We start from the raw sequence: 14641 nt of genomic DNA, 5'->3' as shown, positions 1-14641 counted from the left end.
AGACATGGTTCATTCTCCTGAGACAGACCAGCTTCATGCACAAAGCTGCTGTATGAACTAATATAACTAGCTGTGTTTGAATAGAATGCTGAGCTGTAAACCAGAGTTTATAAACCACGGCGTCTGGATTCATGCTTCTCTATTCCAGAGTTTGACTAGGCACTTGACTTAATTGCTCACAGATTGTTAGGAAACTCCCCAAGTACCTCTGAAAACCTTCTGGATCCATAAGGCACCTGGGATGGACCTTCTTAACTGATCTCTCCACCCTATGGAGGTCCAAGGTACCAACCGATCCCATGGTGGCCTCACAAACAAATCCAATCTTCTCCATACCTGCACAAAATCCTTTTTATATCTATATACAAACATACACACTTTTAGGCCCTATGTACTTCTGCGCTTGTTAGGGCTACCAGATGTGGGCTGCTGTAATAGTATGTGGGAATGACCTTGGGAGACAGGGGAAAGAGATGCTGCCTAGGGAACAATCAGATAAGAGAGGACATAGCCCACGGCTGCAGAACAAGTTGAGAAAAAAACTCAGAAAGGAACCTCCCTAACTTCTCAGGCTGTAAAAGAGATGGCGGGAGATTTGTACTATCAGGCTTGCAAGATTGTCTTAATGTAGTCTTACAATAAAGTAGAATTAGCTCATCTGGTCGTGTTTCCTGTCTGATCTACCTGGGAAGGCTGACAGCTGCAGAAATCTGTGCTACATGGCAGCAATGAGATACAGAAAACTCTGTTTGCTACTAGCAAGTACTCTTCTGAATTCTTATAGTGCAGATCTAGTAGCCCTAGCAGCTAGCTGTCCTGCCTTAAAACTTGTCTAAGTACCACCTGTTGTAGTTTGGCATTACACCTGAACAAGCTCCATATTCTGTTTTGCTGCCTTACTGCCTATACATTTTATTTGACAGCAAGCTGGCTGGGGAATTCTGGGAGTTGAAGTCTACACATCTTCAGGCTGCCAAGGCTGAGAAACACTGCTTTAGAGAAACAGGCTGAATCCATTGGGTGAGCAGTTGGCGATCTCAAACTTCTTTTCCTACAAGGCCTCTGGGTTACACACCCTGGCCTGCCTTCCCACTTTGGGCATGGCAGCCTGGTAGTTACTGGGGCCACCATCTGTCTTCTGGGAATGCCTTTACCTGGAGTTCATCCTCTTAACCAGAGCACGTGAGAGAGAGAGCATCCCCACAGCCCGTGTGCTTTATTGGCAAATAGAAGGGGAAAAGGGGGATAAAAAAATCACATAAATCTTGAATAGTTGCCACCTCCTGGCCCTTATAGCTTTGAAGTGTCTGGGAAATCAACCCTTCCCCCCCTTGGGTAGTTGGATCAATATCACAAGACCATCATCATTGTTATTCCAAAGGGAAAAAAATGTAAACATTCCTTTTTAACTTTAGATAATCACAAGTGAAAACAATAAATGGTGGATGAAATACAAATACAGTGCTGCTAAAATCTCAAACTGCACTTTTAAAAAAACCTCCTATAAAAAATCAAAGGAGAAATGTAAGTTGTTGGGAGAGATTATAAGGTGGGCTGGATCTGCTGCTCAGAAACCCCAAGGGGCTTCAAACAGACAGTGACTGAACTTGCGCTGATACAGTAAATATCAGAGAGCATAAATCAGACTTAACACTACATGGACAAAGAAATGAAAAAATAATCTCTTGCAGAATAGCTACACATTTTTACTTAATCCTTCCTGAGGGCAACTGTTGCCTGAAACGGTTTTCCCTCCATCTCCGTTATTCCTGGATCCCTCTCCAGATGAATCCTGAGAATCCTAGTGATATCATTTCTGAGTCTGCTCTTCCCAACCTTAGTTCCCACCTTCCCTTTTAGTTTCAAAAGACAAAGAGTTTTTTCTGTCTAGCAGAAAGGGAGAGCATTGGGTCTAATCTCCCTTCATCCATGAGCCAGAACATGCATCTCTCTCTGTGAATGATGCAGATTTAAACCCAGACAAGAGAATGTGATTTCAGAATGTTTGGAGTTTACCTAGCATGGAGCTGACATTCTAGAATACTGAAAAACAGACTGGTTTCACAGTATCATCATCCCTATTTAAATAGGGAAATCAAATGCTGCATAAGTAACAGCCAATCAAAATGTGCTCTACCTAGCCAACAGATGACCACAGAGAAATCTCAACCAATCAGAACTCAGCTATTGGCCTGCAACTGAATGTATTGTCTGCCTATTCAGTTAAGTTCCAAAAAGCCAATTCCTTCCCCCTCCCCCCACAAACCACGATGGTGACTTAGCCCCAGGTATTGGGCCAGGATGTTCATTGAATTTGGTGTGGAAGGTTGGATAGGTTTTGTTTTGCTTTTTAAAAATGGATTTTTAGGAGCCTTAGTTGCATTATATTGTTTATGTGTGCTAAGTTTTTTTTTTTTTTTTTTGGGTTATAGGTATTTAGGTTATTGTTTTTACTTTTGTACTATGCTATTGCATATTTTTAGGTATTGTTAGCAGCTCAGAATCACTGTGTTGAGATGGCAGTCATATAAATCATTTTAATAAATAATGAATAAAAGATTATTCTGTATTTTTGGTCTGTGAACTCCATCAACACTTAGCTGAGACTCAGCAGCTGGGAGGTGAAGCAAGGGCACCAGAGACTGCCCCATGTAATGCACTGGGGTCTAACACAGCCACTTATGCTGGTCCGTTCACTTTGTGCAAATGGAAGGTTCTTGCATGCCCTGAAGCTTGTAAGTGTAGCAGCAGGCGGACAGGACTGGACTTGGGGGGAGGGGAAGCATTCAGTATTGACTGAACAGCAAGGGGCTCATTTGACCTAAGTGGCTCTGAAACTACATCTGCTAATGCCCTCAGACATCACTGCATTCCTTAAAAAATGCTGCTGATGCGTTCTGGATGTAGAAAGATTGCTTTGTGCATGAAAAGAAAAGCTTTTATTTGCTATGGACAAAAGAGAGTTGGGTGCTGTTGTTTATTCGTTTAGTCGCTTCCGACTCTTCGTGACTTTATGGACCAGCCCACGCCAGAGCTTCCTGTCGGTCGTCAACACCCCCAGCTCCCCCAGGGACGAGTCCGTCACCTCTAGAATATCATCCATCCATCTTGCCCTTGGTCGGCCCTTCTTCCTTTTGCCCTCCACTCTCCCTAGCATCAGCATCTTCTCCAGGGTGTCCTGTCTTCTCATTATGTGGCCAAAGTATTTCAGTTTTGCCTTTAATATCGTTCCCTCAAGTGAGCAGTCTGGCTTTATTTCCTGGAGGATGGACTGGTTTGATCTTCTTGCAGTCCAAGGCACTCTCAGAATTTTCCTCCAACACCACAGTTCAAAAGCATCTATCTTCCTTCTCGCAGCCTTCCTTATGGTCCAGCTCTCGCAGCCATATGTTACTACGGGGAACACCATTGCTTTAACTATGCGGACCTTTGTTGTCAGTGTGATGTCTCTGCTCTTAACTATTTTATCGAGATTTGTCATTGCTCTTCGCCCAAGGATTAAGCGTCTTCTGATTTCCTGACTGCAGTCAGCATCCGCAGTAATCTTCGCACCTAGAAATACAAAGTCTTTCACTGCTTCTACATTTTCTCCCTCTATTTGCCAGTTATCAATCAAGCTGGTTGCCATAATCTTGGTTTTTTTGAGGTTTAGCTGCAAACCAGCTTTTGCACTTTCTTCTTTCACCTTCATCATAAGGCTCCTCAGTTCCTCTTCACTTTCAGCCATCAAAGTGGTATCATCTGCATATCTGAGATTGTTCATGTTTCTTCCAGCAATTTTAACTCCAGCCTTGGATTCCTCAAGCCCAGCATGTCGCATGATGTGTTCTGCGTACAAGTTGAATAGGTAGGGTGAGAGTATACAGCCCTGCCGTACTCCTTTCCCAATCTTAAACCAGTCCGTTGTTCCGTGGTCTGTTCTTACTGTTGCTACTTGGTCGTTATACAGATTCTTCAGGAGGCATACAAGATGACTTGGTATCCCCATACCACTAAGAACTTGCCACAATCTGTTATGGTCCACACAGTCAAAGGCTTTAGAATAGTCAATAAGTTGGGTGCTATCCGTTTTAATTACACAGATTTGTTGTCTGCAGAAAAGCAGATTAGTTTTAGAGTTGGAAGGCATTTGTTTTCTCCAACATGGGAGCCTAATTAACCTCACCCAAACTATTTCTGTTGGGAATATTAGCAATTAGTCCTGGCCTGGCAGAGAAAATTCACATGGCAGTTCACTGATTTGTACGAAAGATGAAAAAGCATCCACTGGCATCCCAGAGGCCTTTTCCCAACTTCTACTTTGCATTTGACGGATGCCTCTCATCCTTCCACGCAAAGAAATCCAAAAAGTCTGCTTGAACTCACACAACCCTTTTCTGATTGTGCTGATTCTCAGATCACTGTTATGTGGTTGAAATGATGTAGGAAACAAATTCTTTTTTTACGGTCTTCAGAACATTGTTCCAAAAGTGGAAAGATACTTGTTTAAAAGGACAGTATCTCCATCCCAGCCTTCAAATATTCAGGCCATATCTTTTGTGGTTTTATTCTAGCTGGGAGCATTCAATACCAAATTTCAAAGAAATTTTGCTCTCTAATTTAGAAAGAGTACCATGGCCCATACAGCAAGGACCACTCAATATCTCTTGTTCTTAAATTTAGAGCCATGACATGGATAGCATTAGCAACTGCTGCAGGGGCTACAGGGATAGGTCCTGGGAAGTTCACAAGCTATTAGCAAGGCAGTTTAAATCGGAGAAGTAGCATAAGAGAATTACTGAAACAATACTCCTCCCTGTGCATAAGCATTCAGTGCCCACAACAGTAAGTTTCACACATAGGGAGCAGCAGCCCCGCCTACAGCTGATGTTCAGTCCCTGAAGAGCCTGACTGGAGCCAGTATGACAAGGAAATCAAATCTCCCCACTTCAGGATAAAATTCAGGAACTCTGTCCCTGGAAACTGAGGAGCTAATACATGGATTACTGATGCAGAAGCAAAGAGGGTCATGAGATACTGGAGCCAGTCTCAAAGACTCCTAAGTACTGTCATGTTCATCGTTCCAATGTTGCCGCTGCATCGTAACATTTCGCATGTCATTTGGCTGATGCGTGTTTCGTTTGGGAGGGGAGGAGGATTCCATCTCGTGGGATTGTTTTATGTTGGCAGCTGGATTGGAATGTGTTTGGGTTATCTCGTGTGTTCAAGGTTTCTTTCCCAGGACATCAGCAGAAACAGTTACCAGCACCTGGGGGGGGGGGAGTTTGCAATGGCCGGGCGAGGGGAGGGATTACGTTTGTGCCGAGGGTTTTTAGTTTGTATTTGGCGTGCTTTTGCTCATTCTCAGCTTTCTCTGTATTTGCATACTATTCTTTAATAAATCAGATATCATTAAGTTTCTGCTTGTGAGTCTGAGTCTATTAGGGTAGGCAATCCTTACATAAAGCTGAGAATCCCAAAAAATTTACCGTTAGCCCCTTTCCAGATTTATTTTGTGAGGGAGAAGTGCTAGCGATGAGCAAACCAAATCTCCAAACCACGGAAAGCAAGGAATCGAGCGAGGGGGAACCCGACTCCACGGTGATAAGAACAGAGAGGGTCCCTACTCGGGAGCTCTCGGAAATTCGGGAGATGTCAAGCTCCAGCCTGGGAGAAGAGGAGGTTGGAGGTAAAAGAGCCCCTGAACCGACCGGCAAGTCACCAGGCAAGCTGGTCACCTGGGACGAAACACAGGGACCCCTACCAGGGACGTCCAAAACGTCTTGGAAGCAGCGATACCCGATGTCCCCAACCGTGGTGAGGCAGGAGGGAAAGGAGGATTCCCAAACCCCTGACCATATAAGACTGGTGGAGGCCAAATTGGAGTCAATAGAATTCATGCTTCAGAAAATATCAATGGACTGGGGTCCTCGGGAGAGGAGGAGAGGGGAGTCTAGTAATAGGCATTCATCCCCTTCTTCACACACACCCCTTCTTCGGAGGAAAGGAGTAGGACCCGGCACAGAGAGGAGGCAAGGGCGCTGAGGGTGCAAATTTCAAAGTCCCCTCCTCAAGAGCGGAGATCCCTGGGAGTGAAAAGACAGTCCGACCGCCCAGATGTGGTGAAGAGACCGCCCGGAGTGGGGGTTAAGGACTTTACAGTTAAATTTGACGGAGATCCAACTAAGTTGTCATTCTTCCTTACTAATGCAAGGAGTTATATGGATGAATGGGGACTGTATTTTCATTCAGAAAGAGCCAAGATTTATGCCATTGCCACTAAGCTGAAGGGGCGGGCTGCCGATTGGTTTGTGCAGTTATGTCAATCGGATGCTCCTGAGCTGGACGTGTTCGAAGAATTCCTGTGGGCATTAAAGTTACACTTTGAAGACCCGTTAGCTAAAGAAAGGGCAAAACGGGCACTGAGGGAGCTTAGCCAGGGGCCACAATCCGTAGCGGACTATGCTCTGGAATTTAAGGCTCTGGCTGGGAAGGTTGAGGATTGGTCCCAATCTACCTTAATAGAGCTATTTAAGGATGGTCTGAACACGGAGGTCCTGAGGTGGTTGCTGGGTAGGGACAACCCAGATACCCTGTATGAATGGATGCAGTTGGCAGGGAAGGCTTAACATGCCCATGAGACCTTCGCTCACAGGAAGGTGATGAGACATTCCGGGCTCAGCAAGGGTTCTCGCCTTGCTGCGCCTACTGGAAAGTCCGGTCAACGTGCCTGGGAGGAGGAGACGGAGCGCCGTTATGCGAAAGGCCAGTGCCTCCGATGTGGAAAGGAGGGTCACCGGGCGGCGGCGTGCCCGAAGGGCAAGACCGATGATCGTTTGGGGAAGCCGGCAGGGAAATCACCCTCCCTACCCAGGAAAATGAAGGCAGCCAAGGCAGAAACCTAAGTGGAGGAGGTTCCTTACTTCAGATGCGAGGGGGAGCTTGATCTACACCAGCCGGCAGGAAACGCCAGCCACCTGCTCTAAAGAGCGCCTGTGGGCAGGTGGTGGAGGATGGGCGTGAAGATGTTTCGGTGAGTGCCAACTGTCCCATGCTGAACGTGAAAGTGAAGTTAGGCTCCCGCACAAGGACTGTTGAAGTTTGGGCACTGATCGATTCGGGGTGTTCGCGTTGCTTGATGCACTCTGATGTGGCTGCTCTGGAGTTACCCAGATTTCCACTGCAGCATCCCATGATTTTCACCCAGCTGGATGGTTCTACTGCGGGAGGGAAACCGGTCACCCATTTCACAGGAATGGTGGCGTTACAATTGGGCAGCCACTGTGAGGGGCTGCAGTTTGTGGTGGCGCCTGTGGGGCATCCCCTAGTCATTCTGGGGATTCCTTGGTTGGTCCAAAAAAACCCCTATATAAATTGGGTGCACAGGACTTTGACTTTTGGGGATGGTTTCTATCAAGCCCCTGGGGAGGAAGACGCTCTGGAGGCTGCAGTGGGGAGGGCGGCGGCAGCAACCCCACATTTCGCTGTCACACCACTGGGGGGCTTGCCGGAGCAATACCAAGGCTTTGCGGATGTGTTTGGTGAGAAAGAAGCAGACCAACTCCCACCCCATCGAAAAACTGACTGTGCGATAGAGTTGGTCCCCGATGCTCAATTGCCCAAGCCAAAAATTTATGCCATGACTCAGAAGGAACTGGCAGCATTGAGGGAGTTTGTGGACAAGAACTTGGCCAGGGGGTTTATTGAACCAGCGAATTCGCCAGTAGGCGCCCCCGTCTTGTTTTGGGGAAAGAAGGATGGGACATTGAGACTTTGTACAGATTACCGTGGATTAAATGCGGTCTCGATATTAAATAAATATCCTCTGCTGTTAATAAAAGACATGTTAGCACATCTGGCTAAGGGGAAAATCTTCTGTAAGCTGGATTTGCGGGAAGCCTATTTCCGCATCCGCATACGGGAGGGGGATGAATGGAAGACTGCTTTTAATTGTCCACTGGGTTCTTTTCAGTATAAAGTTCTGCCTTTTGGGTTGGCGGGGGCACCAGGGGTGTTCATGCAATTGATCAATGAAGTGTTACATGAACATTTGTTCAAGGGTGTACTGATCTATTTGGATGATGTTTTGATTTATACTGAAACGGAAGAGGAACATGAGCGCTTGGTGAAACAGGTGCTTAGCAAACTGAGAAAGGCTGAGCTCTATGCTAAGCTTTCTAAGTGTGAATTTCATAAGACTCAGCTTGACTACCTGGGGTACAGGATCTCTGATAAGGGCATTGAGATGGATCCTGCGAAGATTCAAGCCATTTTGGGGTGGGAGTGGCCGCGTACCCATAGGCAGCTCCAAAGTTTCCTTGGATTTTCCAACTATTACTGCCAATTCATCCAGGGGTTCGCAGAAATTGTGTTGCCTCTTACTGACTTGTTACGTACCAAGGGGTTGGGGGACACACGCAAGGTAAAGAACCCGGGGGCATTGCTAAATTGGACAACTGACTGCCAGGTGGCTTTTGACAAACTCAAAAGCCTGTTACTGCTGAACCCATTCTTCAACACCCTGATCCCACTAAACCCTTTGTGGTTCAAGTGGATGCTTCTGATTTTTCAATTGGAGTGCTCTTGCTGCAAGCGGATGCTGACAACTGCCTGAAGCCGTGTGCGTATCTATCCCAGAAATTTTCCGAGACAGAAAGTCGGTGGCATGTTTGGGAAAAAGAAGCTTTTGCTGTCAAGGCGGCTTTGGAGGCATGGCGCCACCTTTTAGAGGGGGCTAAATGTCCTTTTGAGGTTTGGACTGACCATAAAAATTTGGAAGCGCTCAGCGCACCCCAGAAGCTTAGTCATAAACAGATCCGCTGGGCGCAATTTTTTAGTCACTTTGACTTTAAATTGAAATTCATTCCAGGCAAGAAAAACTTCCTGGCTGATGCACTTTCCCGCCTACCCCAGGATGCGGTCCAGGTACCTGACATTGTGGGTACGGTGTGGACAGAACCCCAATTGGGTTTGCAGGCTGTCACATGCAGTCAAACTCATGCGCAGCTGCCTCCTGCGTCAGTTTCACCAACTGGGGGGGAGGACTCCAATTCCCTCTCAATTGCAACAACAGTTTCTGCAAGAGGTGAAATCTGATACTTGGTTGCGGGCGAATAGAGACAATGTTACATTTGACAAAGGGTTAGCTTGGAAGCAAAACTTCCTCTATGTGTCTGACAATTTGCGAAGGGAAATTTTAAATAGATGTCATGATGATAAGGTGGCTGGTCATTTTGGGTTTGTCAAAACGTTGCATCTGGTACGGCGCCAGTTTTGGTGGCCCACCTTAAGACGTGATGTAAAAAGTTATGTTGCTTCTTGTCCTGTCTGTGCCATGTCAAAACGGAAAGGGGGGAAACCGCATGGGCTGCTGCAGCCAGTGGCCAGCCCCTCCCGTCCTTGGGAGGAGGTTTCTATGGATTTCATTGTGGATTTGCCTCCCAGTCAGAGAAAAACTGTAATTTGGGTGGTAAAGGACTATTTTTCCAAGCAAGCCCATTTCATTCCATGTGCTTCTATTCCGTCTGCTCAGCAGTTGGCCCGCCTTTTTCTAATCCACATCTACCGGATCCACGGTAGCCCCTCCCGCTTGGTCACTGCGGGACACAGTTCACTTCCCAATTTTGGAAGTCATTTTTGAAGCTGGTGGGCACCAAGCAGGCGTTGTCCACTGCGTCGCATCCAGAGACTGACGGATCTACGGAGGTTCTCAATTCAACCCTAGAGCAGTTTTTGAGGGCATTTGTCAATTATCAACAGGATAATTGGGTTGATCTGCTACCTTTTGCTGAGGTGGCTTATAACAACGCTGTTCATCAGAGCACAGGGCACACCCCTTTTCATGTTATTTTTGGACGGGATTTTGTCCCCATCCCTGAGTTGCCCCAACCCCCCACACAGCCCTGCTCTCCTTCTGATTGGGCTGCTCAGCTAGCTGATTCTTGGCCAGTAATTCAGCAGGCTTTGGCTGATGCCCAGTCTACTTATAAACTGCACGCCGATAAGCGGCGTGCCCTTCAACCTGATTTTCAAATTGGGGATCAGGTCTACCTTTCCACCAAATTCATAAAGTCCCCACAGCCCTCCAAAAAGTTGGCTCCTAAGTTTGTGGGTCCTTTTCCCATTGTGGGCATCGTAAACCCTGTCACGTTTAAACTGGATTTGCCTCACAACCTGAAACGTTTGCATCCTGTTTTTCATTGCAGCTTACTCAAGCCTGTCAACCACTCAGATCACTGGCACCCGCAGCCTCCCCCTCCTGCTCCGATCATGATTGACGGACAGCAACATTTTGAGGTGAAGGAGGTCCTTGATTCTCACAGGCATTGTGGCTCCCTGAAATACCTCATTCATTGGAAGCACTTCCCCCACCCTGAGTGGGTGTGGGCCCGTGATGTTCAATCCCCTGTTTTAGTTAGACACTTTCATCTGGCTTATCCTCTGAAACCTGCTCCTTAGTGTTTCGTTTTTTGGGGGGTGGGGCGGTATGTCATGTTCATCGTTCCAATGTTGCCGCTGCATCATAACGTTTTGCATGTCATTTGGCTGATGCGTGTTTCGTTTGGGAGGGGAGGAGGATTCTATCTCATGGGATTGTTTTATGTTGGCAGCTGGATTGGAATGTGTTTGGGTTATCTCGTGTGTTCAAGGTTTCTTTCCCAGGACATCAGCAGAAACGGTTACCAGCACCTGGGGGGGGGGAGTTTGCAATGGCCGGGCGAGGGGAGGGATTACATTTGTGCCAAGGGTTTTTAGTTTGTATTTGGCGCGCTTTTGCTCATTCTCAGCTTTCTCTGTATTTGCATACTATTCTTTAATAAATCAGATATCATTAAGTTTCTGCTTGTGAGTCTGAGTCTATTAGGGTAGGCAATCCTTACAAGTACGCCTTTAAGATGCTTAATATGAGGCTATCCTAGCATTGTGCTTGCAGGTGTGTAAAACGAAACTTTCTGTCTCCTCAGCTATAACATTTCTGCTCTATTAATGAGAAAAAGTAATTCAATGGCTTCTGGTCTGTCACAAAAGAAAAACAACAGGCTGTGCTCCATATGTTGGCCACTTGGCAATCTTCAAGAGATAGTGTCAGAGAGGCACAGAGGGAGAAAAATGTAGTGAGTTTAAATGTTATCATGTATTGGGGGGGGGGGGAGAGAAGAAGTTAGGAAGGAAATTAATGGAGAGAAACATTGAGGTAGGGGTTACCAGGCAACCAGAAAAGAAAACAGGAAAGGACACTGGGAAGGAAGGCTTTCAGTAAAAGAATGGTTAAGCAAATTAGATTTCTGGGTTTTTCCCTTGTATTTATAGACCCTTAGGAAGTCTGTTGAAAGTATATAGCAGATGTTGAAGGGGAACTGAAGGCAAATTGACTTGATCAGTAAGGCAGCAACCAAAGTGAAATGTTTGTTTGTTTATTTATATTTATTTTCTATCCCTTCATTATTTTTATAAATAACTCAAGGAGGGGAACATACCTAATACTTCTTCCTCCACCTATTTTAACCACAACAACCACCCTGTGAGGTGAGTTGGGCTGAGAGAGAGGGACTGGCCCAAGGTCACCCAGCTGGCTTTCGTGCCTAAGGCAGGACTAGAACTCACTGTCTCCTGGTATCTAGCCCAGCACCTTAACCACTAGACCAAACTGGCTATTTAGATGAGAATTGTTTATGTTACATTAAACATTATCATCTAATGTTTAGATGAGAATTGTCTATTTTTTAGACAATTAAATGTGAAGAGATTTTTAGGCTGAAATGTTATACTCACTGAACTCAGTACTACAGATTCAATTGAACTGAAAGAGCCAGGCAAGTTCTGCCTTTAAAAGAGAAGGCAGAGAGGGCTATGGCAACTGAAATAGTGTCAAACAGAAAAAGGTGAAGATTATTCTTTAAAGTTCCAGAGTTCAGGATGTTACAGGAAAGCAAATTTCAGCTGAATGTTAAAAAAGTAACAAAACCTTTATAACATTAAGAGCAGTTTGACAGTGGAACGAGTTACCAGAGAGTTGATGGGCTCTTGTTTACTGGATGTTTTCAAGCAGAAACTAGATATGTATCTGTCAGTGTTGTTTTAATATGGATTCCCATACTGAATAGGGGATTGGACTCAATCCAACTGTAATGATTGGGTGGTTGTGCTTTTCATAGCCTTGTGATAAATTGCCCAGCCCAATTATATTCTCCTATATTCAACTGACAAAAAAGAAATAAAAAGTACTTTAAAAATTAAAGCTCCAGTTTAGCCAAAGTTATCAGAAAGTCTGCTCAACAATCCATTAAATTAACTTAATTTTTTACTTAAAGATTACCATAATTGTTTCTTACTTAGGATTGTCTCTCATTGCAACAGGACATAAAACTGTTTCTTCAAGAATACTTGCTTGTGGCAAAGTTCTACTGGGAACAATGTCAATGTTTGCATGACATGCTACTCCATTTTTTTCTTTCATTTGAGTCAGACTTTTTTTCTGGTGGCTACACGGACAAATCCACGGTAGCACTTTCAGAAGCAGTTTATTACTGTATTACAGTATGCTCTTCCTAGGACTGAGAAGGAATAACTGGTCTAAAATCACTGAGCTGGCTTTCAGGACTACAGCTCAGGTTTCCACTCCTGGGGCATCACATTAACTACTAGACCAGACTGGTTCTCATACTAAGCTTCTATAAAGGGATAATAAGCACACACACTGTGGCATCTTATCCCACATCCTATTCCTCATAATACAAAGATTTACCTGACTCATTCTGTCATCCAAGTCCAGTGCAGTTGCCATGTTGGATTGCAGAAAGCAGAATTTGAAACCAAAGCCTAATATAGAGTACACGACAGCTTCTGATAACCATCTGACCCTGGTTCACAAGCCATGCAACAAGTTGGGTAAGATGATGCCAAGCACACATTTACTCTTTAAAGTGATTGACTATATTATATAAACACAGCTAATATAAGTGAATTCTGAAATTCATGTTTAAGGTCAGATATTTACTGGATAATTTACCTTAACCTGGGCATTGTTTAGACGGAAGTTGGAAAAGAGGGTTAACTTAAGGTTAGCCCTCTTCCAAGTTCCAGCATAGAAATCAGAGGCTAGAGTGCCTTTTCAGTGAGGCTCTTCCACCCATACCATTCTTTTTTTTAAACTCCTCCATGGGTAAGCAAGAAATTGGGATAGAAAGATGCCAAGCTTCCTTCTACCCACCCTCAGTTGTTCCAATCATTACGGCATTGTGCATGTTTAAACTTATTTATAACACTTAAAAAAAAGAAAAGCAAGAAGTAACAGTTGACTTGACTCTGCACAGTTGCAGGTACGCTGCCCAAGAAACCCCGCTTCCAGCAAACTGAGGCTATTCTTGGTTTGCTGGATCTGATGCCAAACCACTGGGCAGTAAGTCAGCCATGCTTTGTTGTCAAATGTATTATGTAAACACACATGACTATAAATGAGCAAATGAAGCATTTAACAAAGTGCAGACCAGGATTACCTCATGGTAATTCTATTGATCCAATTACTGTTAACTAGAACAGAAGCAAAATTTAAAAGGCATGCTAGAATCAATAGCTGTTAGTTACTGTTAGTTCAAAATGGCTTTCAGTTCAGGTTTTCCAGGTTCTAGTCATATTCTTTTGACATAGTCCAGAATGCTTCTGTTCACACAAGATCCTGATGTTGGTTTCTTAACTAAAATTCATTGAATACATTATAATAGATAGGGTTCATGTGATACCATTTGATTTAGAAGACCACAATTTAACATATTATGGACAGTTACTGAGTTTATACAACATACTAAATCATGTGGCTTGTTTGGTTTGGGTTGTTGTGTTTGAACCAACCATTGTGGATGTAAATAACCTTTTATTGTTTAGTATATTGTCTGTTCCTAGCCAGTTAGTGCCAATTTATTCAGCAAACCACACTTAAGTAAACCATGGTTAAAGATGTATGAACATAGTATTTTATGGCATGTTGCTCAGGAAATGTTCAAAGTTCCACTGGATAGGCAAAACTAATATTTGTGCCCTGCAATTATGATTGCATGGCCTTCTACAGTAGTATTTGCATCAATATTTCCACTGGGATTTACTTCTCTCTGACTGCCCCTAATCCTTATACAAGCTCAGCTCAAATGTTGGGCCATCTCATTTCCCTTAGCAGTAAGACAAATTACACTATAATCTCGGAAGAGTATTGTTCTCCTGTTCTTATTCACCATGATGTTGGTTTATGAAATCCTGTTTTGTAATCCAGGATTTCCCCAGGACAGGGTAGAGGCTGTAGCAGGCTGACTTATAATATAAGAGGTAGCTTCTTTAAGTCAGGCTCAAATCCTGGTTACTTCATGAATTCATTCACTTAGTCTTCTTGCCAGGAGTACAAAAATGGCTTGCCATTACCTTTTTCCAGATATTTTTTTAGCCTTCCTAGTCTAAATGACAGCTGTAGTATGCCCTGGTAGTTTCCCAAAACAAGGCCAATTACAGTATGCTTAGGTTCTAGGTCCAGACAAACTTGGGCAGCTGCTTCTACCTGATGAGGCCCAATTTATGAGGAGTTGCTGGAATTAGTCATATGTCAAGCACTGTGCTCTGACAACAGAGATTGTTGGAAGGGTCAATAATAAAATAGGGAACAGGAGGAACATTTGTT

The sequence above is a fragment of the Candoia aspera genome, chromosome 1, assembly GCF_035149785.1.
Source record: "Candoia aspera isolate rCanAsp1 chromosome 1, rCanAsp1.hap2, whole genome shotgun sequence".
NCBI classification, from domain to species: domain Eukaryota; kingdom Metazoa; phylum Chordata; class Lepidosauria; order Squamata; family Boidae; genus Candoia; species Candoia aspera.
This window is presented reverse-complemented; position numbering follows the sequence as displayed.